At 46.9% G+C, this 10,000-nt stretch overlaps 1 non-coding gene across 1 annotated transcript; it reads right to left on the reverse strand.

The window, feature by feature from the left end:
* Nucleotides 1-105: 105 nt before the first annotated feature.
* LOC131270078 (5.8S ribosomal RNA) lies at nt 106-260 on the reverse strand. The gene has a single exon (XR_009179218.1). It is a non-coding gene; the product is annotated as a 5.8S ribosomal RNA (ribosomal RNA).
* Between the last annotated feature and the right edge of the window lie 9,740 nt (nt 261-10,000).

The raw sequence follows: 10,000 nt of genomic DNA on the forward strand, positions 1-10,000 counted from the left end.
TCTTTAATGCTAGCGGGTCGTCGCGACCCTAGTTAACATCATGGTGCACGTCTCGTGACGGGTGTCACGGCGTAGTTAAATGTATGCGATACATTTCTCAAATATAAGCGCTCAGTCATCTGTACATCATGGTAGGTTCCCACGACGTGCAATATGCGTTCAACTTATCAATGTTCATGTGTCCTGCAGTTCACATTATGACGCGCAGTTAGCTGCGGTCTTCATCGATCCATGAGCCGAGTGATCCACTGCCGAGGGTGACTAACTTGCGTAAGCCGCCGCTGTGCGCGTATACCCGTTCCCCGTAGGGAGGAGCAAGCCGCCGCTTAGAGACGAAGCATAAAGTGTCCTCATTCCACATAGGGCAAGCTGGATGAATCCATTTTACCCAGGACGGCCGAAGCGGCGTGGACCAGGGGAGAACTGAACCTTATACTTCACACCACAGTAAGTCTACGTGTCCTCTTCCACATAGGGCAAGCTAGAACTAACTATCTTACCCAGGACTGCCGAAGCAGCGTGGACCAGGGGAGGAACACACTTTTCATGGAAACGTAAGGCATCCATGACTGCCATAACGTAAGCCGCCGCTGTGCGCGTATACCCGTTCCCCGTAGGGAGGAGCAAGCCGCCGCTTAGAGACGAAGCATAAAGTGTCCTCATTCCACATAGGGCAAGCTGGATGAATCCATTTTACCCAGGACGGCCGAAGCGGCGTGGACCAGGGGAGAACTGAACTTTATACTTCACACCACAGTAAGTCTACGTGTCCTCTTCCACATAGGGCAAGCTAGAACTAACTATCTTACCCAGGACTGCCGAAGCAGCGTGGACCAGGGGAGGAACACACTTTTCATAGAAACGTAAGGCATCCATGACTGCCATAGTGCGTAAGCCGCCGCTGTGCGCGTAAACCCGTTCCCCGTAGGGAGGAGTCAAGCCGCCGCTTAGAGACGAAGTATTAAGTGTCCTCTTCCACATAGGGCAAGCTAGAATGAACTATCTTACCCAGGACCGCCGAAGCAGCGTGGACCAGGGGAGAACTGAACTTTATACTTCACACCACAGTATTGAGTAATGTGCCCTCTTCCACATAGGGCAAGCTGGAATGTTCCATTTTACCCAGGACGGCCGAAGCGGCGTGGACCAGTGGAGGACTACTCAATCATGAGGTTTGATATCGACTTGTGTGTTTCAATAGGGTACCGATGGTATGTTTTGAACCGATTTGATTTAGCCATTCTGAAGTCATCACTTGGTTGAAGCGCTGAACTAGGGAGGCATCGTTTACATATATATTGGTTTTCGCATGCTCTACTAGGTTAATGTCATGAGGTTGGCTATCGAGCATGCCCAAGTGATGACTTGATTGTGTGCTTGCTTGAATTCTTCACATTTCATACCATCGGTTAGTTGTCGAATCATTCCTCGATCATAACCTTCGTTCTTGGTTCATGTATGCTCTCTTCCACATAGGGCAAGCTAGAATTAACTATCTTACCCAGGACCGCCGAAGCAGCGTGGACCAGGGGAGAACTATACTTTGTCTTGTATGCCCTCTTCCACATAGGGCAAGCTAGAACTAACTATCTTACCCAGGACCGCCGAAGCAGCGTGGACCAGTGGAGGACTATACTTTGTTCATAACACCACAGTATTGAGTAATGTGCCCTCTTCCACATAGGGCAAGCTAGAATGAACTATCTTACCCAGGACCGCCGGAGCAGTGTGGACCAGTGGAGGACTACACAATCATGAGGTTTGATATCGACTTGTGTGTTTCAATAGGGTACCGATGGTATGTTTTGAACCGATTTGATTTAGCCATTCTGAAGTCATCACTTGGTTGAAGCGCTGAACTAGGGAGGGGCATCGTTTACATATATATTGGTTTTCGCATGCTCTACTAGGTTAATGTCATAGGGTTGGCTATCGAGCATGCCCAAGTGATGACTTGATTGTGTGCTTGCTTGAATTCTTCACATTTCATACCATCGGTTAGTTGTCGAATCATTCCTCGATCATAACCTTCGTTCTTGGTTCATGTATGCTCTCTTCCACATAGGGCAAGCTAGAATTAACTATCTTACCCAGGACCGCCGAAGCAGCGTGGACCAGGGGAGAACTATACTTTGTCTTGTATGCCCTCTTCCACATAGGGCAAGCTAGAACTAACTATCTTACCCAGGACCGCCGAAGCAGCGTGGACCAGTGGAGGACTATACTTTGTTCATTACACCACAGTATTAAGTATGGTGTCCTCTTCCACATAGGGCAAGCTAGAACTAACTATCTTACCCAGGACCGCCGAAGCAGTGTGGACCAGGGGAGGACTATACTTTATACTTCACACACTAGCCATACTGAAGTCATCACTTGGTTGAAGCGCTGAACTACGGCGGGGTAATCGTTTACAGGTTATAATCATATAGCTGCATGCTCATTAGTAGATAATGGAATATTGTATGGCAATATGAGCATGCCCAAGTGATGACTTTGTTTCAAGCTCAACAGGTAGGGTATTGAGTCCTCTTCCACATAGGGCAAGCTAGAATGAACTATCTTACCCAGGACCGCCGGAGCAGCGTGGACCAGTGGAGGACTCTATACTTTATACTTCACACCACAGTATTGAGTACGACTTGCATAAAGCCCCTAATGAGAACCACGAGGGCTCTCTCAATGTAGAACCACGAGGGCTCTAGTACCGATTCTCTCGGTACGGCTTGGTCCGTGTTCCTTTATGCTTGTACTCTAAGTATTAAGTATTGTGTCCTCTTCCACATAGGGCAAGCTAGAACTAACTATCTTACCCAGGACCGCCGAAGCAGTGTGGACCAGGGGAGGACTATACTTTATACTTCACACACTAGCCATACTGAAGTCATCACTTGGTGGGGGTGAACTACGGCGGTATCTATCGTTTTGGTTCGGTCTATATAGGGTCGCTTGCATGCTCATTCGAATATAATGTAATTGTGTATGGCAATATGAGCATGCCCAAGTGATGACTTTGTTTCAAGCTCAACAGGTAGGGTATTGAGTCCTCTTCCACATAGGGCAAGCTAGAATGAACTATCTTACCCAGGACCGCCGGAGCAGCGTGGACCAGTGGAGGACTCTATACTTTATACTTCACACCACAGTATTGAGTACTTCTTGCATAAAGCCCCTAATGAGAACCACGAGGGCTCTCTCAATGTAGAACCACAAGGGCTCTAGTACCGATTCTCTCGGTACGGCTTGGTCCGTGTTCCTTTATGCTTGTACTCTTAGAAAGTCTCAACCCGGAGGTCTTGACTTTGATTGTCATAGTTGGACTACGACGGGGCATCCGACCATTGCTGATCGAACACCCCTGATTCACCATCTTTCGGGTAGGCGGTACGCGTACCTCCGGACGCGGAAGTCTCAACCCGGAGGTCTTGACTTTGATTGTCATAGTTGGACTACGACGGGGTATCCGACTCATCGAATACCCCAGAAGCACACCATCTTTCGGGTAGGCGGTACGCGTACCTCCGGACGCGGAAGTCTCAACCCGGAGGTCTTGACTTTGATTGTCATAGTTGGACTACGACGGGGTATCCGACTCATCGAATACCCCAGAAGCACACCATCTTTCGGGTAGGCGGTACGCGTACCTCCGGACGCGGAAAGTCTCAACCCGGAGGTCTTGACTTTGGTTGTCATAGTTGGACTATGACGGGGCATCCGACCATTGCTGATCGAACACCCCTGTTACACCATCTTTCGGATAGGCGGTGCGCGACACCACCGACGCGGAAAGTTCCAACCCGGAGGTCTTGACTTTGTATTGTTGGATAGTCCTCTTCCACTATAGGGCAAGCTGGAAATATTCCATTTTACCCAGGACTGCCGAGGCAGCGTGGACCAGGGGAGAACTTCACGGAATCTTCAGGCATCCATGATTGCCATAGTGCGTAAGCCGCCGCTGTGCGCGTCAACTCGTTCCCCGTGAGGAGGAGTCTAGCCGCCGCTAAAAGACGAAGCATTAAGTGTCCTCATTCCACTATAGGGCAAGCTAGAATTAACTATCTTACCCAGGACCGCCGAAGCAGCGTGGACCAGGCGAGGACTATACTTTATACTTCACACCACAGTATTGAGTACGACTTGCATAAAGCCCCTAATGAGAACCACGAGGGCTCTCTCAATGTAGAACCACGAGGGCTCTAGTACCGATTCTCTCGGTACGGCTTGGTCCGTGTTCCTTTATGCTTGTACTCGCGGAAAGTCTCAACCCGGAGGTCTTGACTTTGATTGTCATAGTTGGACTACGACGGGGCATCCGACCATTGCTGACCGAACACCCCTGATTCATCATCTTTCGGATAGGAGGTGCGCCCACCTCCGACGCGGAAGTCTCAACCCGGAGGTTCGGACTTAGAGTTTTTCCCATTTAAAAGTTTTTCTCTTAGCCATACTGAAGTCATCACTTGGTGAACGATTGAACTAGGGCGGGTTAATCGTTTATAGGTATCATGTGGTTTGCATGCTCTCTTAGGTTAAGGTCATGTGGTTGGCTATCGAGCATGCCCAAGTGATGACTTTGTTTCACGCTTGCTTGATTTCTTCAAGATTCCCTGTTATATAGTGTAATCATTCGAGAACAGGGAATCTTTGGTTTTGCTCAACAGGTATTGGATGTCAACTTGGTATCTAGATCGCATTAAGTCTCAACCCTTAGGTTCGGACTTGTATAGTGACATCTTGTTACGGTCTTGAGTCTCAACCCGCAGGTTCGGACTACTTAGTGTTTGATCGAATATAATATGGCAACTTGTGCCTAAGTCTCAACCCGCAGGTTCGGACTTCTGTTTATTTGGCCAATGTATGTATAAGGCAACTTGTGCCTAAGTCTCAACCCGCAGGTTCGGACTTGTGTATTTGTTCGAAGTCATGTATAAGGCAACGTGTGCCTAAGTCTCAACCCGCAGGTTCGGACTTGTTAGTGTTTCGTCAACTTTCATATGGCAACTTGTGCCTAAGTCTCAACCCGCAGGTTCGGACTTGTGTATTTGTTCGAAGTCATGTATAAGGCAACTTGTGCCTAAGTCTCAACCCGCAGGTTCGGACTTGTGTATTTGTTCGAAGTCATGTATAAGGCAACTTGTGCCTAAGTCTCAACCCTTCGAAGTCTCTGGGTGTTCATGGAGGGCCCATTTCCTGCGACTTGGTATCTTTTGGGCCCTATGTTTCTCTAATATCTCCACGAGTTTTCCAGGTAGCCTTCTCATACTTTCAGGGTGCCTAGAACACCTCAAGACCTTTCCAACGCTATGCCGTTCGCCTCGCTCGGACATCTACAGCCAAAGTTATTCGAGGTACACGGTACCTTACCCTGTTTTCTCAGTACTTGGTCGAAAATTTCGATCAGCCATATGACCGACTTGGACAACCCTGAGCGGGTTGGCCCCATATAACTAAACTTTCGTCTCGTGGAGGCAAACTTATAAATATTCCACGTCAACTCGCTATCTCGTACCGCCTTGACGGTATACTTGGTCCAAGGGCCATTTCCAGCGACTTGGTCGCAATTTCGCTCTATGTTTCGCTAATACATTCGTCCGTGGACATGGTGATTTTTAGTTCGTATATTTCCTTGATAGTCCCACTCAAGACTATTCCATACCAGAGCCAAGCGTCCCGCTAAGTGCCATACAGCCTGAGCAGTAATTCATGAAAAGTACCTCTACCAGTTTTTGCCATACTTTGGTACAAACTTTGTATCGCCCATATCTCCACTTTAGAGGCCAGCCAGCACCTTGGCCCCATATACTTTTTTGTTGGTCATACCATGCACCAAATATAATTGTTCTACACCAACTTGCTATCTCTTCTCCAACTTGCCGTTATTCTTGGTCCAAGTCCCATTTCATTCGTTTTTGGACCCATTTTGCTATAAGTTTCACTAATAGCTTCGGCCATGGACAAGCTGATTTTCCATTTGTATTTTTCCTTGATAGTCCCACTCAAGACCATTCCAAAACACACCGCAGCTTGTCGCTCGGTGGCAAACTGACCGAGTTATAATTCATGAAAGGTACCTCAACTTGGTACACCACGTGGTCGGCCCAAACCATAAACCGACCAAACGACCGACTTGGAGCACCCTGACCGGGTTGGCCCCATATAATAAAAGTTGCGTCTCTACACGCCTTACTTATGAATATTCTACGCCAAGTCGCTATCTCTTACCGGTAAGCCGGTATTCACCTTCCAAGGGTGATTTTGGTCAAGTGCCATTTCCTGCGACTTGGTCCCCGAATTGGACCATCATCACCTAATATCTCCGTGGTATTTCAACTCAGCCTCATGAAACTTTCAGGGTAGATAGGTCTCCCCAAGACCTTTCCAACGGTGAGCCGTTTGCCTCGCTCGGCCATCTACAGCCGAAGTTATTAATGGTACTTGGTACCTTACCCTGTTTTTTCCATACTTGTTCGTACTTGGGTACAAACTTTGGATCGCCCATATCTCCACTTTGGAGGCCAGCCAGCACCTTGGCCCCATATACTTTTTTGTTGGTGATACCATGCACCAAATATAATTGTTCTACGCAAGCTTGCTATCTCTTCTCCAACTTGCGGTTATTTTTGACTCAAGTCCCATTTCCATAGTTTTTGGTACCAATTTGCTCTATGTTTCGCTAATAGCTTCGCCCAAGGACTTTGTGATTTTTTGTTCGCATTTTTCCTAAATAGTCCCACTCAAGACTATTCCAAATCACACCTTAGCTTGTCGCTCAGTGCCATACAGCCAGAGTTTTAATTCATGAAAGGTACATCACCTTGGTACACCACGTGGTCGGTCCAAACCATCAACCAACCATATGACCGACTTCGAGTCGAGCTAGCGGCTAGGCTCAATATAATGAAATGCGTGTCTTGATGCGGGCTACTGACGGTCTGAACAATGTAGCTCGCTAGCTCGTCTCTAAACTTGTGTTTTGGTCGAATATTGGGTGTTCATGTACCACTTCGGGTAACATGGACTTTGGTGCAACTTTACCACTTGTGCACTTAATAACTTCCCGGTCATTCAAGTCTTTGCCTTCATACTTTCAGGGTAGTTAGGTCTCGTCGAGACCTTTCCATACATATGCCAAACTCATCGATCGGACATCTATAGCCCGAGTTATTCGCGGTACACCGTACCTTACCCTGTTTTTTCCTCAATTGGGTACAAACCTTGGAACACCCATATCGCCCCTTTAGAGACTAGCTGGCACGTTGGCCTCATATAATGATAAGTGCACCTCAACTAGGGCTACTGACGGTCAGAACATTTCAACTTGCTAGCTCGGGCCCACACTTGTGTTTTTCTCGAATATATGGTTCAAGTGTGCCACTTTGGGCACTTTTGGACATTTTGTCCCCACACAACTTTCTTGCCTTGGTAGATAGGGTCTTGTGATCTTGGGCAAAAAGATGCACCAAGATAAAGTCTAACTTTCGTTCTTGTACCGCAAAGCGCTATCTCAAACACCCGAGGAGATAGAAAGTGATTATGTTCGGTATATCGGTCTTCCATGGCCTACTATGGTAAACCCCTGCAGGTATGCAACCGAAGGTGCTTGGTACATGTATTTGGTGCAATATCGGTGCAAAGTAGGTGTTTCCTTGATCGGGCTATAACTTTCTTGGTTGATGTTGGATTGCTTTGCGGTCTTCGGGGGATAGTTAGGGAACATGTTGGCCAACATTTCCTTATTCCTCAGCCTGGCCGTACCTCTTACCGTCTAGGCGGTATACATGCTCTAAGTTGGAACTTGTGTTCCTTTGGGTAACTTCTCTGACTTTGACGCTTAATAACTTTCGTTCATATGCAGTCTAAGCTCTGCAACTCTCAGGAAAGCTAGTACTACTCATTTCCTTTCCATATCAGTCTTTGGCTTGTCGATCCGATGTCTACAGCCTTACTTATTCACGTTCCCTGTGAAGGTAGGTTTTTGCCCATTTTCCAGTTCATGTGGTAACATTCCCAGACTTTGCCGGCTTTCTCTTCATGTGGTAACTTGCTTGCTCATGTGGTAACTTGATAGTGTATTTCCGACAGAACCAATCTCGGACTTAGCCGATTTTTCTCTTCATATTATATGGATCCATCACTAGGCCATCTTGCTTGCTCATGTGGTAACTTGGAAGTGTATTTCTGACAGACCCAATCTGGGACTTAGCCGATTTTTCTCTTCATATCATATGGATCCATCACTAGGCCATCTTGCTTGCTTGTGTGGTAACTTGGAAGTGTATTTCTGACAGACCCAATCTGGGACTTAGCCGATTTTTCTCTTCATATTATATGGATCCTGGACTTAGCCGATTTTTCTCTTCATATCATATGGATCCATCACTAGGCCATCTTGCTTGCTTGTGTGGTAACTTGGAAGTGTATTTCTGACAGACCCAATCTGGGACTTAGCCGATTTTTCTCTTCATATCATATGGATCCATCACTAGGCCAACTTGCTTGCTTGTGTGGTAACTTGAAAGTGTATGTCTGACAGAGCCAATCTGGGACTTAGCCGATTTTTCTCTTCATATTATATGGATCCATCACTAGGCCATCTTGCTTGCTTATGTGGTAACTTGGAAGTGTATTTCTGACAGACCCAATCTGGGACTTAGCCGATTTTTCTCTTCATATCATATGGATCCATCACTAGGCCAACTTGCTTGCTTGTGTGGTAACTTCGAAGTGTATGTCTGACAGACCCAATCTGGGACTTAGCCGATTTTTCTCTTCATATTATATGGATCTAGGACTTAGCCGATTTTTCTCTTCATATCATATGGATCTATCACTAGGCCATCTTGCTTGCTTGTGTGGTAACTTGGAAGTGTATTTCTGACAGACCCAATCTGGGACTTAGCCGATTTTTCTCTTCATATCATATGGATCCATCACTAGGCCATCTTGCTTGCTTGTGTGGTAACTTGATAGTGTAGTTCCGACAGACCCAATCTCGGACTTAGCCGATTTTTCTATTCATATTATATGGATCCCTCACTAGGCCATCTTGCTTGCTTGTGTGGTAACTTGGAAGTGTATTTCTGACAGACCCAATCTGGGACTTAGCCGATTTTTCTCCTCATATCATATGGATCCATCACTAGGCCATCTTGCTTGCTTGTGTGGTAACTTGGAAGTGTATTTCTGACAGACCCAATCTCGGACTTAGCCGATTTTTCTCTTCATATTATATGGATCCTGGACTTAGCCGATTATTAGGTTATTATATATGGATCCTGGACTTAGCCGATTTTTCGCTTCATATAATTTGGATCCTGGACTTAGCCGATTATTAGGTTATAATATATGGATCCTGGACTTAGCCGATTTTTCTCTTCATATAATATGGATCCGGGACTTAGCCGATTTTTCGTTTCATATAATATGGATCCTGGACTTAGCCGATATTTCTCTTCATATAATATGGATCCGGGACTTAGCCGATTATTCTGTTCATATAATATGGATCCGGGACTTAGCCAATTTTTCTCTTCATGTGGTATCGTATGCCAATCGCTCACAAGTCATGGGATAAGGGTACTTGTGTTCTTCCATCTTCTAAGTCCCGCACGGGGACATCGTGATCGCCCCAAGTCCGGAATAGCGCCAAGTCAAGCCCCACGGTGGCCGTGCAGGACCTGTTAGCGGGGGCCCCACTGACAGCACTAATCCGGACTTAGAAATTATATCTTTCTAATCGAACACCACACACGCAACACCACCATACCACCATCTCCTTGCAAGTACCTAAGTACCCGCAACTCCATGGTGAAGGCAATGTCACTCCATCACCAACCTCTTTGCACTGCAAGCACTTGCGTACCCACAACACTCCGAAGAAGGCAACGGCGCACGATGCTCGACTCCACACACCACACCACACCACCGATGGCCAGCCAGCCAGCCAGCCCAGCTAAGGGCTAACCCACCAACCAACCACCAATGGCCTAGGCCAGCCGGA

Source organism: Anopheles coustani (genome assembly GCF_943734705.1).
Source record: "Anopheles coustani chromosome X unlocalized genomic scaffold, idAnoCousDA_361_x.2 X_unloc_130, whole genome shotgun sequence".
NCBI classification, from domain to species: Eukaryota; Metazoa; Arthropoda; class Insecta; order Diptera; family Culicidae; genus Anopheles; species Anopheles coustani.